Source organism: Ambystoma mexicanum, chromosome 6q (assembly GCF_040938575.1).
Source record: "Ambystoma mexicanum isolate Mex_15411 chromosome 6q, UKY_AmexF1_1, whole genome shotgun sequence".
Lineage (NCBI taxonomy): Eukaryota > Metazoa > Chordata > Amphibia > Caudata > Ambystomatidae > Ambystoma > Ambystoma mexicanum.
This window is the reverse complement of record NC_090937.1, coordinates 1,482,694,013-1,482,718,816: the sequence shown is the minus strand read 5'-3', so window position 1 is coordinate 1,482,718,816 and position 24,804 is coordinate 1,482,694,013. Positions and strand designations below refer to the sequence as shown.

General features: G+C 44.7%; 1 protein-coding gene across 3 annotated transcripts in view; it reads right to left on the bottom strand.

Annotated features, from left to right (window-relative positions):
- LOC138516797 (histamine H2 receptor-like) overlaps positions 1 to 24,804 on the bottom strand; it is a 623,453-nt gene that overhangs the window by 177,832 nt on the left and 420,817 nt on the right. Inside the window, exon 3 of one of the 3 annotated variants that reach the window (XR_011282313.1) lies at positions 164 to 659. The exons of the other annotated variants lie outside the window; for them this stretch is intronic. The gene's annotated coding sequence lies outside the window, so the exon portion shown is untranslated. The remainder of the gene's footprint in view (positions 1 to 163; positions 660 to 24,804) is intronic. 3 annotated transcript variants of the gene reach the window in all.

Here is a 24,804-nt window from a genome sequence, read left to right as displayed (position 1 = left end):
GACAGATTGAACATTTTGTTAAACCGGTTCTCAGCCTGGCTGAGAGGGATCTAAGGTGATTAGTGAATCATCAGAGAAATTGGACACATCAAAATTCTACAATGTTTGTATTAAAGGGGATCTGAGCACAGCTGAGGGGGATCTGAGGTGAATAGTGAGTTACCTGAGAAGTTGAGTATGTGTGAAATTCCGAGAGGAAAATAACTTATTGTTTATTAGCTAACTACCTGCTTCACCCAGGATTTTAATTCTCAGATTTTCAAATCTCGGATCAGTAAGTCCCTCTTCAGTTTCTTCAGCAGTTTCATTGCTTCAGTTTTTAGCAGCACAAATTCTCAGATCAGTAAGTCTCGCTTGAGTTCCTTCAGCAATTTCATTGCTTCATTGTTTAGTAGCACTAATTCTCTTAACAGCAAGTTGTGTTTCAGTTTATCCAGCAGTTTCATTGCTTTGTTTTTTAGCAGCACACATTCTCTGATTAGTAAGTCTTGCTTCAGGTTCTTGAGCACTTTCATTGTTCTGTCTGAAAACATGTTGCATTCTATCAGCTTTGTGGTCTTCATATCTTACTTCTTCAGAATGTTGATCGTGTTTCAGCTTTCGATGTTTTGTTTTGATTCGGGTGGGATTAAATACTGCTCTCTTTTTTCGTGGCATTTCTGTAAAAACATATTTGTGGGATGAAAGCATTAATGAAAGTAGAGAATACAGAGGATAGAAGTATTTGTGTTAAAAATGGAATCTGATTCAAATCAACTGATTGAACTATGTCATCTTCAAATTGTAGCAAAATTCCACTTGATGTCCTTTACAATACTTTGCGATAGAAAATAATCAGGTGTTCATCACGTTTCAGCTTCGATGCGCAATGATGAACACTTTCTACAAATGATCTGTAGATGGTGGTGTAACACCACAAAACGTAATGCAGAAAAACAAAGTCGAAAAGCCAAAAGGATTAATTATCTCAGGAACGGGATGACCTATCGTGCCAAAAATAGCTGCATTCAAATAAAGAATATTCCATGAAAAATTCATGACACCAGACCTCACTGTTCATGCAGAGTTACATCCCCAAGAACACCACATACAAACCCACAAACAAACACAACTTTATTTTATATGTATAGATTTGTTGCATAAGGCCCTCTGAAAGAAGAGACTTTGAAAGCCAAAGAGACTGGGTCACAGAAGGACCTGATGCTAAAGTTTAAACTGCACCCTCGTGTCAGAGAAGCCAGAGTTTGTGCTAAAGTTGAGTGTGCAGCCTTGTCCCATGCTGAAAACATGGGGAAGGGTGGCCAACGGCCTGAACATCCTGACATATGGTTAATTAAACACTTTTCTTTTGCATAACATTGTTTCCCATATTATTTGTATTCAGAGATAAGGATTGGCAATAGGTTTATTAGTATAGGCCCTTTTATTTTGACAAGACACCGCTAGGACTGCTTTATTATTATTTGATGGTGATAGCTTGCTCCCATCTTTAGATTTAGGATTAGATCGGCATTTTACATACCATTTCATTTGAAGTTCAATACACACCCTTGAACTGTGGTCAATTGTGTCTGTCTTATTGTTGATACCATGCCTTCCTTACAGTGGTCACTGGTATTCTCTCATCCAACGTAGTTATAGTAGTGTGGCACACTGAAGTACAGGCAATGAATAGTAATTCCCTGCCTGCCTCCAATCAATTGTAGGATTTCCCCTTCCCTAGTCACTGACAAGAAATCTCACATGCATTGATGTCTTTTAAGGGGGCTTCTGAGGTGCATCTGTTGCACGTTCACATATAGCCACTGAACGTTATCTCCTGTCTCAAACCAACTCTGATATTCTCCTAATTAGTCACAAAAGGAAAGGATGACACCCTTAGTTACAGCCACTGAATGGTAGTCTCTTGTATTTGTTTCTTTCTAGGCCCTAACTCACTGACTAGAAATGCAGCATGCACATTTGTTATGCCAGGTAGTCACTGAGATTCTCTCCTCCCTAATAGTATCCGTAAAATGATGGCACTCTCAGTCATAGTCACTGAATGGTAATCTGCCTATTCTCAAAATATAACAAACCTTTCGCATTTTAATTCACTATCTCTTCTTCAAATTAATCTTATTTCAATCTTCTACCTCTCTTAATTCTATGCAAATGTTTACTTTTCTGTTAACTATTCTCCTATTCTAGCAAACTCCTAAAAGACGGATTGCAAACTCCTTCCATGTGTGCCTTATATAACGTCTGAGGTTAAACTGGCCTGAACCTCAGAGGAAGGCACAAATATGTATGCCTGGGTGTACTTTAAAGTCAGTTCACTGTTTTTTTTCAGTTCTGTAGTATATTTCTGGGAATTCATGTTCAAGACAGTGTGCATACAGGTTGTTCAATAGAGAAATGTTTCTATTGAGTTCAAATTGTAAACATGTCAAGTCCTTGCCCTCCTTGTCCAGCAGATCTATATGAAGTATGTCTATGACGTTGTGGTACTCTCTAGTGACTTTCCAAATCCCAAGTGGACATTCTTCGTTTTTGAGTTAAATTGATTTAGTTGCTTTCAGGGTGGTTTTCCCATGCCAATCCTCCATTTTCTGGCGTGAGATTAGGATCTTGTATACATTTTTCTTGCTTTTACTCGCACGTTTAAAGTCTTAACAATTGTATCCTAACATTCTCTTTTTCTTTCTCTTTGATGCTAGATTTTCTACTTTGTTTTTATTTGTTTCCATATTATCATCTACACCTGTCCATGTAAGCAATTCTAATTGTAATCCTAGACAGGATTGGCGCAAATTGGGTGTAAATGTTTTTGCTGTCGAAACTAAAGTGACATTTTACCCGCCTCAGCCACTAACAATGGAGCACAACATGCTGCTTCAACTGTTTATCATTGCTGTGCCCTATTATTTTCTTGTTTTGTATTATATTGGAAAAGGATAACATTGGTGTTTGGACAAAAATGCTTCTCAAAGAATAATGGTAGAAATCTCATTTCTGGGTCCTTACAATTTAAAGAAACAATAGGGTTTTGAGGGCAAAGAAATTAAGGGAGAATTGTATTGGACAAGTGAAATCAATATCCGACTCACAAAGGAAGGATTAAGGAGGGGGACATCAATTGGTTGTTAGTGTCTTCAGAAACAGTCAAAGGGGAAGAGAACCAGCTCGCTGTGAGGGTATAGGCAGAAGTAGTAGCGGCACCCAGAACCATCTCGGGATGGGGAGTACGGTAAGGGGTGAAGGCACCCGCCCAGCACTGGGACAGCCGATCTGGGGAAGAGGAGCACACCCTGAATCAGGGTTCAGTGGAGGGGAAGCTAAAGTGGAAACACCTACCTGAGTGATGCAACAAGATGTAAGAGCACGGCACCTTCCTGGTTAAAGGTATTCATCGTTTTTGGCAAATAGCAACTTTCCCAAATGCTTTTTTGCTGAATTATGTATCTATTTTTTTTATTTACCACCAGTGGAGTAACTTTGCTGAAAATGTTGGGGGAGGACATGACATCTGGATAAAAAGGTGCCCCAGCCAAATGAATGAGAACAAAATGGTGTGCCATGAAAGTTGGGGGTGGGGGGCAAACACTCCTGTACCCCCCTAAAATTCCGTCCATGTTTACCACAGATGGTAAGTATGGGTAAGGCATATAAAAGGGGGTGGTTAGGGTGGAAAGGGGGGTTTGCGGGTGTCTCACCCCACTTTCTGTGTTAAAAAAAAGTGGTAAAAATTGTGAATACAAATCGTCAAAGTTGCCATTTCTCAATAAAAATCAGCAACGCCTACTAGATCCAGGGCAAACGCGCTAACACATTTTGCCTTGTCTGTGCCCCCTCTGCCAGCCTGACAGGCGAGTTGCCCCAGCTCCATTGGTGCAGTGGTAGAGTTAGGCAGTCACATGTTCGACAGGGGTAAATAGGCATGCTCCCTTCTCTGTGAAGACCTCTGTGGTAACTGTGGCCCACGCCCCCCCCCGCGACACGAGATTCAGCAGGGAACCAAGCAGATAATATAGTCCTCCCCAAGTCCTGGGATGAAGTAGCAACCAAAAGAGGCAAGTAGAGTACTGCTCAATGTTTTTGTTCATGAACGATTTTACAGGTTTCGGTTCAATTTGTCACTTGGTGGCCAGAGACTAACCGGCACGGTCCATGGCCTGCAACGGCTTTTATGGACACGGTGGGCCGCAGATCTAGCCCTGATGTGCAGTTTGGGACCTGGCAGATGAAATGACCTGGTTCCTAACCCTTGGAGTTGAAGTGGCACTTCAAAAAGGGTTGCGGTTACACAGTCAATGTTAGACATGAGCTAGTCCATGATGTCATGATTCGACTGAACTGTGCCGGGACCGTGCCCCCTGGGTTTACTGTCATTCATGCGTGTTATACCTTCAGCAGCCACTCTTGTAGGGTTGCATATGTGTGGCCTATGGTGTACGTTTCACTGCTAATACTCCAGCACTGAATTGGGGAAATGCACCTGTTGAAATTGACTCATATGTGCCTCCCTTTGTCCACTTCTCTTGCTCTGCCATAGGAGGGTAAACAGTCTATCACACTCACTGACTCGGAGCTGATCAATATGCCTCTATGCAGTTGCCATAGCTCTCGTTACTACTATGTCTTTCCCTTTTTCCGCTGGAGCTGGTACTCCTGTTGCTGTCTCTGCAGTAGCTACTTTAACTGCCACTCTTGTGGAACCTGCAGCTTAACAAGACATGATCCGTGTCCCAGGAGCTGCAACTTTCTGTTCTTCCCTATGTGATGTTTGCCTTGTTTCAGGGGTCAAGTCCTAAAAATTAGTGTGGGGACTCATCGACAAACGCAAAGGGATGTATCGCCAGAAATTAGCATATCAAGGTGAAATATGCACATTTTATTAAATTGGTTTTGCATAACCACCCAAATTGCACAGGACGAATGGCATTTGCCTTTCATAAAATCAACACAAGAACAAAACCAAGGGAGGATCATTTCTACTATTAGTATTTTTTAAAACGTTAACAGGTCTGCATGTTTCATCCTCCAAGAACCAATACAAATGTTTTCCCTGGAACTTGCAGTATCGAAATAGGACCTGCCACCTTTAGTTGTTTGTTATTTTTCATTAGGTTTTAGTGCAGTGGTAAAGTGTCTGGCCTGCAAACCTGTCTCCGAAGTCGATGGTTCCGAGGTCGGCTTTAATTCCTAAATTTAAAGAGGACTTTCAATGTTTCTCAATCTAGCTTGTGGGGGACTGAGTCCACCCTCTGACAAAAGTGTACCCTGGACTTGAGCCTTGCCTTGTTTCCCCCTGAATGCAAGGAGAGGTGCCTGTGGTGGTGCCTTGATGTCTGTATTAGATAGGGAGCCAGGTGGCACTGTAATATGTGTGGACAGCCCCTGGATTCCAATAGTCAATGCTGCCCTCGGTTAAAAGATGCATTTTTTGCTTTAAGAGCTACATTACCTGTTGACTCCATATGTTGATGTGTAAAAGTTTGAATTACCAAATGCACAATAAAAAAAATAAAAAAGAATACTTAAATATGCATTCCACACGTCCAGCCACAACCCACAGTGTTCAAGAGTACAGTGATAGTGAGTAACTGAAACAGCACTTACAACACGCTATAAGGCATTATCGCCACCCATCTTTAATTAAAAGTTGAGCCTATGGTCCCCTTTTCAATCTCTTGGGGCATGATTTGCACTTTTGACGGCACCAAAAGTTGCAAGGAACCATGCCAGCCTCTACATGACTCATTCAGAAGAATGTTTAAGGCTGCGCACTATGTTTTCACGCTCTGCAGCAGCCAAACACGTCACTCGCCCAGTGTATGCTGGATAATGGTGAGGCTGAAGGAAACTGCTCGCTCTTAAGAGAATTTAAGAATACATGTCTTCTGGAAGCCACTCTGCCAAAACAAGAACCTCCATGAAACCGCGAGGACAGCAAGGCAAATGTGAAAGAGAGTAAAAGGAAGAACGCCAAAATAAAATAAAAGGGTCACGCCTTTGGTAAAAGCCAAATGGATAGAAAACAGAAACTAAAGGAAAGCACTTTTAAGGAATTTAAAAAAAAGTCAGCGTCATTTTATTATACTGTTTAATCAAACCAATGAACAGCAACATTGTAAGTTGTTGTAATACCAATAGAATTTGACACTCTCATGAGCAGAGTGTGCACATTATGCTTTGGAAGCAGCTGAGAGTGTTAGATGAGTTGGATTGTGTTTTACTTCACATCTGTGGATTCCTGTAATGCCAGAATAATATATATATTTGTTTAAAGATTATTGCTGACTGTGCTCCGGGAAGTAGAAAAAGAACGTTATGGCCGGCTGTGAAACTAGAGCCTTGACATGGCATTCATCATGTTCATTATAGATTCTTAGACCATTATATTTTATTTTCTCTGCTTTCCAGCAGCTCCACCAATCTAATACGACTGCTCTGCTGTAGCTAATGCAGCACTGGTCACCTTAATGCACCCACAGGTGTTCATGTGATTATACCGAGCTTTCTATAACAACTGATGTGTCTTTTTTCAGTCCCTGTAGTAGTGTTTCAAGCTGGTTAGTCCTTCAGCAGTTTGGTGGATGCCAGTTTGTGCCATTTACAGTATGCTCAAGTAGTTTGTGGATTTGAGTTCATCGGTGGCAGTCAAGGTTATTGTATGACCTTTAAAACATATGTACGCAACCTCAGAGTTATTCTTGTGCTTCTGAGTCTTACAAATACTTTGAGGTTATGCTGCACAGAACCACTTTTTAGCCCCCTCAGACATGTCTGTATTACTTATGGGGATCTGAAGATTTCTAAATCTCTCTTGAAAATGACACAGCTGGTTGATGAATTGTTCAACAGCCAATCATTAGTATCTTATTCATACATAGGGCCTCATCACGAGTTTGGCGGTAATGCAACGGTTTTCACGTCAGACATAAATAGTGCTAACGCCAAGGCCCCCGGCAGATAATCTGCCAAATCACGAGTTATCATGCACGCGCCCCGGTCCATGGCGTTATCGCAAATAGCGCAAACCCTTAAATCCGGCGCACCGTGCGCTATTGCCATAGCGCACTAGCAGCGCGCACCATGAGTGCGCACTATTAGCGCGCGGGAAACGCGTCACCGCCGGAACGGGAAACAAAGCAGCGACCATCTTGGAATTCACAATCCGTCGGATATCACAGCCCCTGGCAGCCATCCACGCCATCTAACACCAAAACATGTCACAGAAGCGCACTAGGGGCAAGTCTGCCCTGGACAGGGTGAGAAAGCCCAAATTCAGCAACCAGGAGCTAGCTGTACTGGTGGAGGAGGTTGAGACACATCATGAGGAGCTGCAGCAGCGCAAAACCAGTGGCCAGCGCAGAGCACAAATTTGGCGCACCATCAGCCAAAAGGTCACTGCTGTGGGGTGTGTGCCCCGGGATGGGGAGGATTGCCGCAAGCGCCTCAACGACCTGCGTGTGCGAGTCCGTGGCATCCTGTCACAGCACAGGAGTGCAAGTAGGGGCACTGGAGGAGGGCCACCACCACCCCCACCCGAACTCACACCTTGGGAGGAGAAAATGACTGCCCTGATAGATGTTGGCACCATCGAGGGAATTGGTGGAGCGAAGGCAGGCATCGATCCAACTGCTGGTGAGTCCCACCCCCGAATGCATGCAATTGAAAGTACCACACATGCAGACCCTGAGTGAATGAATGTGAAGAAATGTGTGTGAGGAACTGCGGACACCCATAAGTGAGGCCTACATCCATTGAACCGTAGTGCTGCCTAGATGACCCTGCACGTGCAGTGCATCAATGTCAGGGGCAGGGGATAGACATTCATAGCCATGGGACAGCTACGTAGAGTTTGAGTGTGCATGAATACACCCCCAAAACCCTGAGCTCAGTGCACCCCAACCACACATGCAATCTTGTCACTCAAACATTCCCATGCAGTGTACCTCCATACTCACTCACACCAAGCACCACATGGCGACTGAACAGAATGCAATTTGAATGCATGATTGATACTGTCTTCAATCCCACTTGTTAGCATGAACTGCATTACACAAAAGTAGGTGGCATTGAACTCAGACCACACCCTATGTACCCCACAGACACACGTCAAACCCAACAGGATGAAGATGATGGGGAGGAGGCCACACCAACACAGCAGCGAGCCTTCACCAGCACCACCACTCCACAAAGAGGCCGCACGGAAGGGAGACGACCCAGGCCACCCCCCACTTCACCCCAACGCAGCCCTACCAGATGGCAGCAGCACCCACATGCCCGCAGGGAGGCCACCGCCAGCTCGCCCCAAGCCACCAGACACAGCCCCGATGCAGGGAGACTGACCTGTGGATCGGAGCCCGACGTGGGAGTTACACCTCCATGTGCTCATCATGCAGGAGGACAGCATTCACCCGAAAGCAGTGATGCAGAAGGGATGGTCACACCACAGGGAACCCCAATGCCTGGCACACAGCAAGCACAAACCCCACATGTGCATGTGCGTCCTGTCCGCACACCACAGCCGGATGAGGACACGCCATCATATGGCAGCCCTGAAGACCAGCACTCAGAGCCTGGCAGCCCAATCCAAGCTGGCACTATGTCCCAATGCAGCCCCCCCCCGACAGAGCACAAGTGGCAGGCCAGCACATGACACACCAGGGGTGCCCTTCGTCATAGGGGCAGCAGTGATGGCCCGACTCTACGTGATTGAAGCCAAACAGGCCAGGGTAGAATCAATGGCCAAGGTGCAGAGATGGCACATCAAGGCTATCAGTGCATCTATACGCCATGGATGCAAATACATAGCGCGTGACAATGCGCACACACGCAGAGTCGTAGAAAAATGTACCGCTGCCCTGACAGGGTTTGGACAACGAGTGAGGGGGTTGAGCGAGGCAATGTCAGCACTTGCTGAGCAAACAAGGGAGGGAAACAACCTCATGTGACAGCCCATGCATGCCACCGGGTCAGTCCCTTCAACATCAACCACACCCATGGAGGGTTTCATTGAGTCATCTCCTAGGCGACGGTCTATGCGCCACCTGAGGTCACGCACACCAGAGGGGCCCGGAAAAGGAAAGCGCCCACGACCATCCTAGTCATGCATGGCATTGTTTTTGGTGCCCTGATAAGACACATGCACCTATCTGCACAGTTGTGGGTAGTTCACTGGGGGGAGGGGGGATTGTGTTCTGAGTGTTCACTGGGGGGAGGGGGGATTGTGTGCTGGATGTACACTGGGGTTTGTTGGACTGAAAATAAATCACGTTTGAAAAATCACAAAGCATGGACAGTAGTGATTGTTGACAAATCCAATTTAATGTTGAAGTGACATCTGTTCAATTTACCCATCACCCGTGTTAGAAAAATGCATCAATCAATCCCTGTCTGGCCAACCTCCACTCCCTCGGCCCAAACCTTTGTGCATTTGCAACACCTTCTGCCACGTCATCACCCTCACTCCCATCCTCAGGTGGCTGCACATGAGCATCAGGTGGCAGTGGCACTTTTCTGCGACAGCAGATGTTGTGCAGCATGGCACGTCAGTACAATTTTGCCAACTTTTTCTGGTGCATACATCATTGCCCCTCCCGTGCGGTCGAGGCACCGGAAGCGTGCCTTCAGCAGTCCAAATGCCATCTCCACGCAGATCTGTGTACGAGCATGGTCAAGGTTGTATGCCAGCTCCGCTGCCGTGTGTGGATGATGCACAGGGGTCATGAGCCACGTGTATTGGGGATATCCAGAATCACCTGCAGGGGAGAGAAAGCTGGTATGTGGACAAGGTAAGTCCAGCCGGTGTACATAGCTCTGTCATCAGTGTCATTTTTCCATACTTGTCATTAGGTCCACAACATTGTGGAGTGTGCTGTTCTACGGGCACAATTGAAACAATGAGGTACTCTCAACTTGGCACACCTATGTTTCAGGATGTAACAGTACTCATTCACTTGTTGCTGGGTAAGGGGGCCCTTCCATCTACTTCTGCATGACAGAAGTGGCTGCCTCATGTGTCATTGCCATTCCATTTGGCTGCAGTTGCATTTGCTGGTTGTCACTATTCTGTACTGTTCTCCATGCATTTGCTTGGCCATTCTGGGGACAGTGTTTGAGGGATGTACATTTCCATTACTCAGTCTGCTCATGTGTGGTGCATTTGTGGATGTGGAAATTTATGGGTTAGATTTTCATTACTGTCGGGTGGGCAGGGTGGGATTTCTGTACTGTGTCAGTGTTGGGAGCCATAGTGCTACTCACACAGGAGGCTTTATGGTGGTGGGGCTTCCATATGTCACTGTGCTGCCACATGTCTTTTACATCCTGAATGGGTGTGTTCTGCTGTGTTGGACATGTCCAAGGTTTGTCGTGCAAGCTGCTTGAATGTGAATGCTGCAGTAATGGTGCTGCCTATTGGGAATCATGGATTTCATTGTGTTTGACCAGCCCCATCAGTTGTGGATTGACATGCATTATGCTATACATTTCTACTCATCCAGCAGCCAGGTGTTTTGCCCTCAGTGCCTTTCCATGTACGCCGGCAGTGTACTGTTGTGCAGGACCATGGAGTCGTGGGTGGATCCTGGGTAGCAGACACAGCAGTGGCTGTGTGGCTGGCAGTGCGATGTGCTCGTTCACATTCAACAGTGCATCGAGCACCGGTCCCAGCATGGCACTGAATGTGGACTGAGCCATTCCATGCATCATGGCAACGGTATGTTGGTAGCTGCCAGTCCCAAGGAAATGAAGCACAGACACAAGCTTCACTAGGGGAGGTACTGCTGTGCTGGTGGCTATGCGGCTGGCGATTTCGCCCTGGATTGTGTCCAGCAACTGGGTGATGGTTGCCCTGTCCAGCCGATATTCCATCACCAACTGCCCATCAGTCAGGGCCCAGGGTATTGGCCTGACCCTGGGGATGGCTGGCTGCTTTGTTGGTGCTGCTCTCCTCCTCCTTCTCCTCATCCCCACCACCCCCTGCGCTCCGAAGGCCCTGGCCTGGTTGGCTGGCCTCTGTAGCTCCAGGCGCAGCAGGTAGAAGTTAACATCAAGGCTCCCGGCTCCAAATGGCAGCATGGTGTTGGTGAGGGTGTGTTGTGCAGGGGTGGGTCCTTTGTAGGCCTCTGATTTGCATTGGTTTCACCTGAGCCGTTATTGCTGTAGCCTGTGTTCTGTTACCTCCAGCTTTTCACTGGGGGTATTTTCGGCCGATTATCCGCCGCTATTCTGGCGCTAATTGAGGCTAACCCGGACTCGTGATTACTAATGTTTTAGCGCGAATGGTTACTGGCGCTTTTACAGTCGATGCTTGTACAGCCGGCTGTACTTGCGCCAGCTGTAATCGTGCCAGCGGTATTAGGACTCGTGATCCGACGGACCCTTAAAATTGGCACTGATAGCGTTACCGCCGATTTTAAGGGTTACCACCAAACTCGTGATGAGGCCCATGCTATGATATTCACCTCCTCTTTTACTTTAGAAGATTGACAAGGTTAGATGTACTTTTTGGATTGTTGCCTCCCACACGCACATACTAACTTCATGTGGTAGAAACTTTACAGCCAAAAAAAAGAAGTATTCCCTTGGTGACTGCTAGGACAGCAATTACTATGATTCAAACAAACACTGACTCAAGGTTTTTGAGTAAAAGAATATACATTTATTTACACATCAGTTATAACATATTTCACTATTATCAAGCAGTTGACAAATCACAATCTTAATACACTACACCACACCCAATAGATACTGGACAAGTTGAGCTCAAAATGAAGTGTGAGCAAAATGGCACTCCAGTAATTTAAAAGGGAGGGAAAGACAAAGACAAAGTTAGACAAACGTTGAGCAGCACCAACAAGTAAGTAAGCAGGGCAATCTACAAAAAGGAACTACAGTGAGGAAATCAAATCAAGGTGCCTGGGCCAAAGTCAATGGACCAAAGTCTTTGCAGAGGATCATACAGTTCCGGGTAGTTCGCAGTTAAGTCTTTGCCAAGAGTTCAGAACGAAGTTGGTTGGACAAAAAGTTACTTTAAAGAATAGAGAAGGACAAGCCCTCGGATTGGCGAAAGATTTCAAACACTTTCACCGCGGTTGGACAAAACGAACAACCGGGTTAGCACAGTACCTTAAGAGCAGAAGAATGCTGTAGTTGAGGCAGATGTTCCGGCCAGGTCCTGCAGGCTCACATTTCCTGAAGCGACTGTCGGACTAACAAGAAGGAGGAAGACTGGAGGGTCCTGCACTGCCCAGGGAAGAAACCAGCAGCGTGGCAAAACGCCAAATACACGGTGCGCTCCTTAAAACCCAAGCGGGTTCCGATGCTCCTGGCTATCCGGTTCACTGTAGCTGTGCACAGCAAATTCGACCAGAGGAGGGAGGCCTGGCTTGCAGTTTGGCAAACTGGTTGATCCCACCAGCTCAAGGGGAGAAGATTCCTTGCAGATCTTCCCTGTCATCGAAGTTTGGAGATTCGGACCCGCAGCAGGGCTTCACCGGGAGGTTCAGTCATGGTAGAGGTCCTCTTATGTGAGCTTCTCTTTGGTTCTCTCGATCCAGTGTCGACTCTACCTTCTCAGTCCCAGAGACCTGCTTTTTATGCAGTCTTCCCCCAGTCACATAGACTGGCTGTCAATCACACAGCAGGGTGGCTGTCCTGGCAGGACAGTCACCCAGCAAATCAAACAGGAGTGCGACCTGGGTTACCAAGGGAACCCATGGCAGGGGTCCTAAAACCCCTCCCTCTCATCCTCCCTACCCAGACTTTCAGGTGCCTAAGGAGGGCTTCTTTGTAGACGCCCGCCAATGGTCGGCGAAAAAAGCGACCAAACCTGGTTTGGCGCGCAGAGTAAAACACGAGAAAGACCTTTATAAAAACAAATGGTGAATAAACCCACCTGGAACCAAATAAAAGTAAATGTGGTCCAGCGGATTTAAGTTCGAGGCGACTAAGTTGCCCTAAAACAATACCAAGGCTATTTAAAATAACTGCTGTAAGAAAAACAGGGTAGATACCACTCCCACCAGCCAAGTCTTAATGAAAAGGGAACAAAACAATGTTCCATGAGAGACAGACAAAAAGGGATAACTGTTAACCCTTTCCAGTACTCTATGTAAGATAGTTTGTACTGGGTCTGTGGTTTTAAAAAGACAAATACAGTCAATGGCAACTTTACATGTTCTGGGAGACAGTAGTCAGTCCCAGAAAATGAAGTGGGAAGTCTTAAAAAGACAATCCTGTGTCACTGCACTGAAGGTGTCTATGGAGTAGGTGAGGCTTCACAGTCCATGAACACAAAAATGTTAAACACACACAGCAAAACACATGTAAGAGTGGGAAAACAGGCTCACACTCTTACTGGGTGAAAAAAAAATCCTAGAATTCCAGCAAAGCTGCTGAGGGACTCAGTAGTAAGGGAAATTAGCCATTTTGGAGCATTCTCCCTAACACGTGGCATGGTCAATTTCCGCTCTTGTGTTTTGGATTGTCATACAGCGCATCAAGCGCATTCTGATCCCGCTGGATTCATGACATTTTTCAGAATTGTACATTACCTTGTTGGGCCTACAAAAACAAGTGCAACCCGTGAAAAATGATTGGGAGAATGGTAATCGCTATTTTGTTTAAATGCCATCTATCATTGCTGATCTATGCTGTGACCATATGGAGCACTAACCATAGAATCATCATATTCATTTGTTGACACACACATGTGATGTCATGTTCCTGGGCCTTTCACCACATGCATAAAATGACTTACTTGTGCTCTCCTATCTGTATGGATGGGGATCAGAATCATGGGAAAAAGCCTGACCAGTGGGTCTGAGCCAGAGGGAAAGAGCCAGAACCACTGCTCAGGCTCTTTCCCTCAGTTTGCCAGCAGCAATCAAAGGGCCATGTGATTGCTTAGCTGCAGTATTTTAACACTGGTTATGATATGAATAGATGTTGTTGAGAACACTATTCCATCGTAAGGACATGACTATTCATATCTTATGCTATATCCACATGCAGTTTACTAAGCATGGATACTTCTGCTTTGACTCAGGCATTTGGTAGCCAGTGCATATGAGTGGGATCGCTGTATCTTTGCTCTGGAATGAGATCTGTTCTATTTATCCACGCTTACGTAAGGCATTGGAGTATGATGCGACATATGGGCTTTAAAGATGTTTTGTAGATTGATCAAGGTTCTACATTTATTATTTGCGGTCAGTTCGATCGCAGGCAGGTTGAACACATTTTTGGGACCATTAAACACCCATCCACACTTACTGGCATTATTTACTGATGTAATACAAGTCCTACCATATTTGGGGAAAGCGCTAAATAGTGAGTTAGGTCGACCAGTTGGTGACCAAATTGTCTTTGGCCTATAGACGATATACGGGATTGGTTTGCTAAGGTGTGATTGGGCACTGCACAGAGTGGCAATCTTTATGGTATGAACATAAAATCAGATAAAAGGATTTACGAGTCATATTAGAAATGGACAAAGCAAAACATCCTTTATTGCTGGTTTGCAAACGATATAAACAAATAACACCCTATTAGCCCACTGCCCAAACTAATCCAGCCTGACTCCAAGTCACGTTCCCCTTATATTCCCTCCTGGTCTGGCCTCTCATAATAACTGTCATCTCTTTAGGACCTCCCCCATCCCCAAAACATAACAATAATGTTCATTGTATATATCTGTAGTCCGTCATCTGCTTCTCTCTTGTCTCCTCCCATATTGTGGTTTATTATTTTTTATGATTGTAGATGTTTTGTTGACTACTAGGCTAATCTAGCTGATCTTTCTATACCTCCCTGAGCTGAAAGCTTCCTTGGTCATACCTCTGTTGAAGAAGCCTTCTTTGGACCCCACTTTCTCCTCCAACTTACGCCCTATCTCCTTTCTTCCTTTTCTGATGAAGCTTCTTGAATCACTGGTCTCCCCTATCCTGTCCTCTTTTCTTGAATCTTCTAATTTCCCTGACCCAGCCCAGTCTGGCTTCGGCCCGGGTAGAGGCATGGAGAGCGTTCTCGTCTCCGTCCAGGACGACATGGCCAGGCTGGTTGACAGCAGCGGTGTTGGAGCCCTGATTCTTCTTGACCTGTCAGCGGCTTCATGCCATCCTGCTCTCCCGTCTGAGCCAGATTGGTGTTTCAGGTCAGGTACTTGCCTGGTTTCTATCTTTTCTGTCGGCTAGGTCTCAAACTCCCTCTCTTCCTCTGTTCACTTCTAAGACTTGCACCTTAGCTATGGTGTCCCTTAGGGGTCTGGTCTGTCGCCCATTCTGTTTAATATCTATATCTTCCTATTAGTGTGCCTTATCCGCTCCCTCTGCGTCAGGTGCTATTCATACACCGATGATACTCAGCTGCTGATCCGTCTTGATCTTGATCAGGCGGAGGCAGCGGCATGCTTGAATGAGGGCCTGGCAGCTGTTCGTGAGTGGATGGGTCACAACTGGTTGAAGCTGAATGGTGATAAGACAGAGGTGATGGTGGTAGTGGTAGGTTTCCCCCCTGTCCCTTCACTCTATATGTATATGTATATCACACTTTATAATAATTAATAATTGAATATCACACTTAATCTGCGCAGTAATCAATAATGGATAGTCTGGCACTAGCACACTTGTGAATAGGAACAGAAGAATAAGGTGGTAGAGAAGGCTTTTTTTATTTTTTTATTTTATTATAAGTTCAGATGGATGCAATGTTGAATGAAATGCAATACCGAAAATACTCAATATGATTTCAACAAAACAATGTAATCACTTTTCTCTGGCAATCCACTCCCCCCTTTATGCAATGCAAGGAAATGGAAGGAAAGCACACAGTTCTCAGAAATGCAATCAAATGTAATTCAGTTCACCCCAGCAAGCTTAGACTACAGAAGTTTGAAACACAGGCCCAAAATGCTTTTATATGTGCTGGCAATGAAGTGAAAAATATGCTAAAATGCTTTTAATTCCCTCTAGAGGTTCAGGGTGAGTGGTGTCAAGTTAATATTAGTCCAGGCTCACTCTAGCAATGATTCAGGGATGGTTCTTAAGAGGCAAACGAATTTTTAGCAAGGAAAGCAAGGAAGCTGCTGTTTTCACACGTGGAGAAATTTGCAAATCGCTGTAAAATTCGCGAGTGCGTTTTTCGCGATTGCGGGAAAAGTATAGGGGGTAGGAATGCGGTTCTAGGTTCGTTGAAAAGCCAAGATTCCCAGCTTTCAGAGGAAAGTCTCTAAGACAAACGGTCACGGAGATATGAGCGATATGGTAAAGGTCATTTTTCAGATTTGAAATTTTAAAAGTTCAAAGTGACAAGTTACAGCTAGCAACTAGAAATGACAGGTGACAGCTTTGCAAATGACAAGGTACAACTTCTAGGAGACAGTTCTGGTTAGATTAAAATAGATTGAATTATATTATTTTAACTAAGAGATTGGTTCTGCACAGTTCTGCTAGGTACTCACAATATATTTTTGAAATAGAATGGGCCTCGCCACGGATCTGGTCAGGTTTTAGACTGGACTCTGGTCTGGTCTCGGCACTTCACAGTGATCTGGGTCAGCTCTCTGGTTCTGCTAACAGTGGTCTGGGTCAGCTCTGCTCTCTCTGGGTACAGCACTGCTTCTGGATCTTTCTGCACAGCTTTCTCTAGAGATTGATGGATTTGAAGTCTGGATCTCTGGATGTGGTATGGTCCGGCAGCATGCTCCGCAGCAAATGGAATTGAATGTCCCTATCTGTCCTGACTGTCTGCTTTTATGTGTTTTGAAAGTGGGTGTGTGTGCAGCATCACTAGCCAGCCCCTCTCTCAACTGCCCATTGGCCCAATTCTCCCCTCTCCCATGATTGGGGAAGGAACTGTGAGTCAGAGTGATGCTGTAGGTTTTATGGGTCAGAGGATCCTCTCCTGGTCAGTTTGCCCACAAAATCTATATTTGATCAAAAAGACATATTTCATAGCTACACAGTGGTTTGAAATTACATGCACCCATCATGCATATCACATGAGATATACCCTGTTCAAATCTGCTCTTCCTGAGAGCTTGCATTGAGAAAAGGCAACATATTTCACTTTTTGGTCAAGTTACCAATATCAGATTCTTACTCAAATTTACCCAAATGTGTGCAAGGCATGCAGGCATTAATTGATGAAGTATCAGACTTTTCACATGCAGACATTTTAAGTAATACCCTCTTAACTGCTAGTTTGCCCCTAGATCATGCCACCGGTTCTAAAAACCTCTTAAAATGTGGGCAGAAAAATCACAAGAATTATGGTATCATTTAAATAATTATGACAAGTCCGTACTATGAGTTATTCATCTTTTTCTAAAACCATATTCTGGCTACAGGGGTGTGGTTTCCCAAGTCACATGGTGTAGAAACCAGTTTGTCCAATTTCTGCCAGGCTCTGAGGCCCTACCCCTCCCAGCTTCTGCCAAGAGGAAGCTGTTTTACGGTCCCCCAATAAACCATCTGCCTGGGCCCTGGAAGGCCCATTGTTCAAGAGGAAGCCATTTATGGCCACTTCAATACACCCTCTGCCTGGGTCCTATGTTTAGTCTCTAGCAGTCCCTTGGTAATTCAATCAGAGAAGTTTCATATCCCTTTTGGTGGGAACAGCAAAAGGCAGCTAGGCCTGGGAACTGCTGTGGATCCAGTTTCACTCCAATTGGGGGGAAGTTGTCAAGCAGAATCCAGTTCCTTAAGCCAGGCCCCAGCTAATGTCACTTTTAGTTACCCAGTTTTCTGCATTCAAATAAAACTAACCATTTTTACATATGCAGCTAGAATGCTGATTCTAAGTTTAAAACTATGACATTTAAACAATTGCAACCTATGTGACACTCAAAAGTATGTCACTCATTTCTTTTAAACATTTAGATTTTTAGTGTCTTTCAGTCCAAATTTACTTAAACTGCTGAAATCCACAGCTCAGCCAGTCTTGTTATAAACCTTCAAGTCACTTCAGAATATAACTTTACATTGTATCCACCTCTCAGTAAGTCTTTCTTTGGCCTGCTTTGGGTTCATTTATTCAGTTTTACACAAAAAAAAAAGTCTGGTGTTGTTTTAAAACGCCGGCTTTCTGATAGTGGTGAGTACTGGTAATGCACCCATTTTTGGGATTTAAGAAAATGAATTCCCCACAATTCTAGGTTGCTTTTGGCAATCAGCATTGCCATTCCCAATGGTTTCAGACTACTGTGTGGGTAGTCCAATGGTGGTTTTAGGCAGTGCCCTTCTGTGCCCATAACATCGGCAAAAATGGGTGGCAGCCTATTCTTCATGCACTTCCCTGGGCATTTTCTGGGAAGCTCTGGCCATCATGATGTTTTCAATGCCAGTACTGCACAGTTTTTGAGGTAGGGCTCGGATGCATGGGTAAAAACATCCCACACCGTTGCCCTCTACCAAGGTAAAAAACTTGGGGGTCCTTAGGACTAACAATCTGGCCATGGCAGCTCAGGTATCAGCGGTCTGTCAGACCTGCCATCTTCAGTTGAAATTTCAGAGAAAGACCCTCCATTTGATCCTGGACACACTTTGTCCCCCTGTGGTAGCCGCCATGATCATGAGTAAGTTGGATTATTTCAACTCTCTATATCTGTCTCCGCATAAGGGGCTGGTAGGGCGCCTGCAACGCCTTCAAAATATGGCGGCTCGGGTGGCAACCGGGTCCCCCCATGTGGCCCATATTACCCCCGTGCTGCGTTCCCTGCACTGGCTTCCGGTGGTCCAGCACATTCAATTCAAGTCGCTGTGCATCGCGCACCGCGCTCTCTATGACGAGGGAGTGGAATACCTGCACACTAAGTTTGTACGCTATGTTCCTAATCACCCCTTGCGGTCTGCTGCCTCTGGGCTGCTCTCTATGCCATCTTTTCAGCTCACTTGGGTAGGGGGTCAGGCGTTCTCCGTGGATGCTGCTCAGCTCTGGAATACCCTCCCTCTATCACTGAAGCTATTGCCCAACCATCTTTTTGAAAGGATCTAAAAACGCTTATGTTTTGATTTTGTGATGATGTTTCGCTTCTCTGTTCTGTTCTTTGGGCTCCTCCCTCTCCAGCGCCATGATGCCTCTGGGCAACCGTGCACTTTACAAAATCACGTAACATAACATAACATAACCTCTATGCTACATACGTCAATTCACCAGTTTTTTGTTTGTGCACAGAGCTCTATTCTAATCTGCACCCAACTATGGTCCAGTCCTGGTTTTCATCCTCATGATTTTTAGAAGCTTGCAACAATTTCCTCAGCTCCTGTTGCAGCATTTCAAATTCGTGTTGCATTTCTAGCAGGACAGACTGAAGAGGAGACAAGCTGCAGGGTCCATTTTGCATTACAACAGCTCCTGACGAGCGACAGCATTGCATACAGCCCCAGATTATCCTTGTCAAGAGAAGAGAAAATGCTGTGAGACGTAGGGCCCGATTCACAGAACATTTTCCTATGGGACTGCGCCATTATAAAACACGTATCAGAGTCAGGCCCATAATGTGGTGCAAATATAAGGTTGCTGAGACACTTCTTTGTTTACAGCATGTCGAACATCTCCCACAGTACACATTGTAGCTGTTCGATGGGCCACTTTAAATGGCTCTTTTTCTCTATTATACACTGTATCGAACATTTGTAAGCTGTTGGCCACATTGGTCACATGTCTCACTGCAGTTTCTACTTCCTCTAAATCCCTAAATCTCTGTGGCACCAGCTGTGGTCACCCTTTGAAAAACTCCACATTCACCTTTACCATCCTCCTCTATATAGCTGGCCAGAAAAATGTAAACTGATTGGTGCAACTGATTGGTGCCTGCATGGATGGTAAAATACCATCTTATTCAGGTGAAGCTATTAATTCAAACAATCCTTTCCTCAAAGACAACCGTCTCCCAACCAAACTAGATCCTGCTACCTCACTGTCCCAACACACTCTATTTCCAACCAACACTATCTGACCCTCGCGTAATTTACTCAAGCATTACAATGGTGGGGCTGTAAAGCTCATAACTACCAATTTGAACCAGAGATCAGGTATCTGGAGGCATTGTTGGGTAGTTTGATTTCCCACACTTCATGTAAGTCACCTACTCCCAGTTGCCTCCTGCTCAACGTCCAGACAATATTCTGCTAGCCAGTCCACAAAGTTTGTTAATTGGCCTTTGTGCTGTAAACAAACATTCTTTATCTTCACAATACCAACCTCTGTACTTCCAAAAGTTCTGCACGGCCATAGGCGTTCAGGTATCCCAGAGTCATTCTTCAATAACCGTGGCCAGCTATTGTATTGCACATCTCCTCTCATGGATATCAGTTGGGCATTCAAATAATCTTGCACCTCTTCATACGCCATATTCCATTCCATATTTTCTTATGGCTTCCAGCACACTGTCCATCAGTTTCTGCAGTGCCCCTTTGGTAAGCTTACTCAAAGACCCATTCATCGCTGACCTGTGCCTCACTAACTGTCAGCTCTGTCCCAGATATGAGCCCTGTGGCCCTCTCCAGTCGGTCAAGTCAACCCTCTAAATGTGTGCTTTTGTATGCTTCCCTTTTCTGCCAATCATCCGACAACTCCGCTTGCTTTTGAGCCAATCAATGTGTAGTCACCTGGAAATCGGACAAAGAAACAGTAAACAAAACCGTGGCTAAAGTTGCATTTAATACCATATATCTGTATCCGGCTCTTTCCTGATTCGACACAGTGTTGGACCACAGCCTCTGATAATTCACCTGGGCATACTCCATAAAATCTCCTATTTCCATCTCTGGTGACTGTAAGTGCTGAAGCATAGTACATTTTCTATCATCTAAATTGTCTGAAAAATGACACTAGGCATCTGTAGGATTTGAACACACTTTCACGGACCTGGTACTATTCTTCCCATCCACTGACTGTTCCTTCCTTTTACCTACAACTGTACTGAGATCTTCCATCTCATAATACCCTGGCACCACCACACTGTGCATAGCCATGGGAAAATTTACCAAGTCTTCGGGAACTATGCTTCCATTACTAGCAATTCCTCTTTGTGATGTTACCTACGTGGTTCATTGCTTATACCAATAGACAATTTTAGAAATCATTTTGTTTCTTCTCCAAGTAAAAAGAACAGAATGACAGTAATACATTAGATCAGAAACGTGAGGGCACTGGATAGAGTATACTCAGCTTTTCAGTTACCGTATTAGGTATGTTAGTGGTTGTACTTGTTTCTCTATTTCTAAGGTTAGGTTGGGGTCTCGCTGTGGGCTCTTAATATTCCTCAATCATCCAATTCGGTACAGCCTCACATGGAGATGGGACTACCCCCACTGGACATTCAATTGGCCGTGGTATAAATGTCAACCAAAGGTCCACCCTGCTTTCCCACGATCCATGAAGATCACATTTTACCCCTTGCCAATGTACTATCCATCGCTTCTTATACCACAGCCGGGCCCTGACATCAGCTGATGATATGATGTTAGTCAGGTTTTTCATGGTTAGGGTAATTTGTACAAGTGAGTCATTCTCCTACAAGGACATTAGTGCAAGCAAAGCCAAAATAAACACATTAACCAGACAATGGTAACTCTACTGTGGGTGCTAACCCCTGTATGCAGTGACTCATGTGCACCCATATTGAGTAGGATGAGATAGGGCCCCTTCCACCTGGGGGCCAGAGCAGTCTTTCTTTGGTGAACCTTTATCAGGACACCGTCACAGGGCTATAAGGAATGACCTGGAGAGTCTGGTTCCCTTGGCAGGGCAGCTTGAACCTGATTGTGAATGAGACTGACAGAAGACATTAAAGTCTTGACATATTCCAACTGTTGATTATCGGTTAATTTCAAATTATCAGGTACAGTTTTAACCGGTGGTGTACATGCAACCTCATAGATGCTCTGTAAAGGATTTCATACAGACTTAACCCATTTTACTTAATGTGGGAACTTCTCATACTAAACAGAACAAGAGGGAGGGGGATTCTGGCCACTTCAAAGACAATTATCTTTTCAAAACCCTTTTTCATCTCTACTACCTGATGACTGAGGGTGGTGAGGGCAATGCAAATTATGCTGAATGTTCGAAGTGGACAACAGTGTTTTAACAATATTATTATCAAAGCGAGTTCCATGATCACTTTTAATGCATACAGGCATCCCAAACATGGGCACAAATTCCCAAAACACTATTTTTGCAACTGCATCTGCATTTCTACAAGGATAATCATCCACTAATCATGAAAAAAACATCCACTATTACTAGCAGTTATTGCCACTGATTGTATTTTGGTAGTTGTACAAAAGGAATCTGCAACCCCACAAATTGGCCGTATGGTGGAGGATGCACCCTGGCTTAATCAGCACACTTTCCCCCATGTTTTTTTGTAAACATATTACACATCTTTGACAGTATTCCTTTGCCATAGTGGTAAGTGCTGGTGTGAACCAGGATTGTCCCACTAGCATTGCCATGCCATGCATTCCAACATGTGCCTGCCGATGATACATAGGTGTAACACGTGTAGCAGTAGCCAGTTAAAAACGTAAACCACTCGAGTAACAACTGTTTGCCTAAGATTACAACTTTGCGGTTGACATATACAGATTAGGAGGCGCTAATCAAGTGCCGGAACTGGCTTCCTAGTAGTTACAACTTTAAATAAATTGAAATGGAAAGCAAGACCATGATAGTGTGAGAGTGTGTTAAGAAATATAACACTTGAGCACGCATCTTGTTTTCTATCTAGGTTAAATGCTTCACTAGGAGAGGAAGTTGAAACACACAGTGTATGTGAAGACAGCTCCACTAAGAAGTAGAACATAACGTAACCTACATGTAACAGAATTCCTAGCTACTATGAGCAGCAACATGACAAGCCAATATAGAAACATTGAAGTCACAATGTATTGTAGGTACAAATAGACAAAAAGTACTCTATTGGTTTGCAGGTGTTCACATACAAATCCGGATCTGCAACAATTACTAGATTAGCTTATACATTGAGTTAGCTCACAGCAGATTAGTGCATCACATTGACCCAAGAAGACAGGTGAGAAATCCCTGAGAATCTTCTCTTGGTGAAACATAATAACAATGAAGAGTGAAATCAGGAGATTGATGGTACCCCCATTTTCCATTTTCCTTTTAGGGCTGTGACAAAGAAGCCACACTGCCCGGCAGAAACCCAGAGTTATCCTCCAGAATCCACCAACGTGGACATACAAGACAAGAACATAAAACTGTCTCTTTCTTTAAAATACGATGTAATGTATGATTGCCATTACATGTCCTGAAGAAAGCGGCAAGATAGTGATAACCTATGAAACTGGTCGACAATACATGTGGTTTAGGAGAGATGAACTGAACCCTGATACCCACCACAATAGCGAAGTGGGCTCAGTTTAGGCACATCATTTTTTATATTTTGTTACTATAAACAGTGAAAAACAATTAGTGCCTGTCTGATTTTTAAAACTTTATCTGAAGTATCAAGTAATTGTGAAAAATAAGACACACAGACTGGAGGCAACAATAATAAAGTGGATGCTCGACCCCCAAGAAGTGTGCACATAGTTTTAGTAGCAGGAAAGTAGTGAGAGAGGTTAGGGTAAGTACCGTGGTAGTCCCAATTTTTCTAAGGAGGCAGAACATCAGCACCCTTAAAGGTTAGAACTAACCCAGTGAGGAATCACATGATACCAGGCATATGGACATTTAGGGGGTCATTACAAGGTTCCTGAATGGGGAAATACCAGGCCATTCCAACCTTGGAGGACCCGGTATTTCCCCATTCAGGGAACACATTCCCATTCCCATTCAAGCCCCCATAGGGGTCAATGGGATTGGGGACCATGCTAACAACAGGCCAGTTAATAACGGGCCCTTTGTTAGCATGCTGATCCTTTAGCGGGTCCCGCTAAGGGCTCCTGGTAAAACCAGGCACCCTTAGTGGGACCCACTAAAGGACCTCGTAATGCGGCGGTAAGGGGTTGACGGCTCCGGCACCTTTACCGGTGCCATTACGCCCTAACTGCCAACCTTGTAATGACCCCCTTAGTCATTTGTAGGGATTAAGACCATAGGAATAATTTGAAAATTATAATTGTTCTGTCTATATGGTGATACTAGTATTTTGGAGCCACTAACTGACCCTGCTCATCTCACCATAGAGGGTTCTCATGCAACTAGCACCCCTTTCGAATGGATTTATACTTTTTGTCAGATGGTGCATTCTCCTGCATATGCAAAATATCTTCTATTGTTTTATACCGTAGTTCCACCTGCATTGTTTTTACTGGCAACATGTACACATCAATGCGCTCTTGGGTGGCAGCCAATTTGGTGGTTTCATCAGCCAAATCATTTCCACAACCAATAGTGTCATTCAGTGGCTGGTGGGCAGCAAACTTGATGATGGCAATTCAATGTGGAATATTATACCATCTAAAAGAACTCATACATACTGACTATTTTTATGGGTGTACCAGTTAAAATCATGAAACCTCTGTGCTTACAGAGTTAGCCAAAGTTGTGGGGTATGCCAAATACATATCATGAACTGGTATAAACATTAACAGATTTCTGAGTCACCCTTGTACTCGAGGTCTGGGTCTGTTAGTGGTACATCGGATGGGTCTGTGTGGGGCATGACTAGACAGTCAGTTACTGAAACACAGTCTTGTGGGGTGGAATCATGTGCTCTCCCTTCTGTGGAGTCGGTAATAACGATACTGGGTTCAGAACTGAGCATCTAGTCATGCTAATGTACGAAGAATTTTGTAAAAGTATTTCGTATTTGCATATTCTTGAGGCTGACATGTG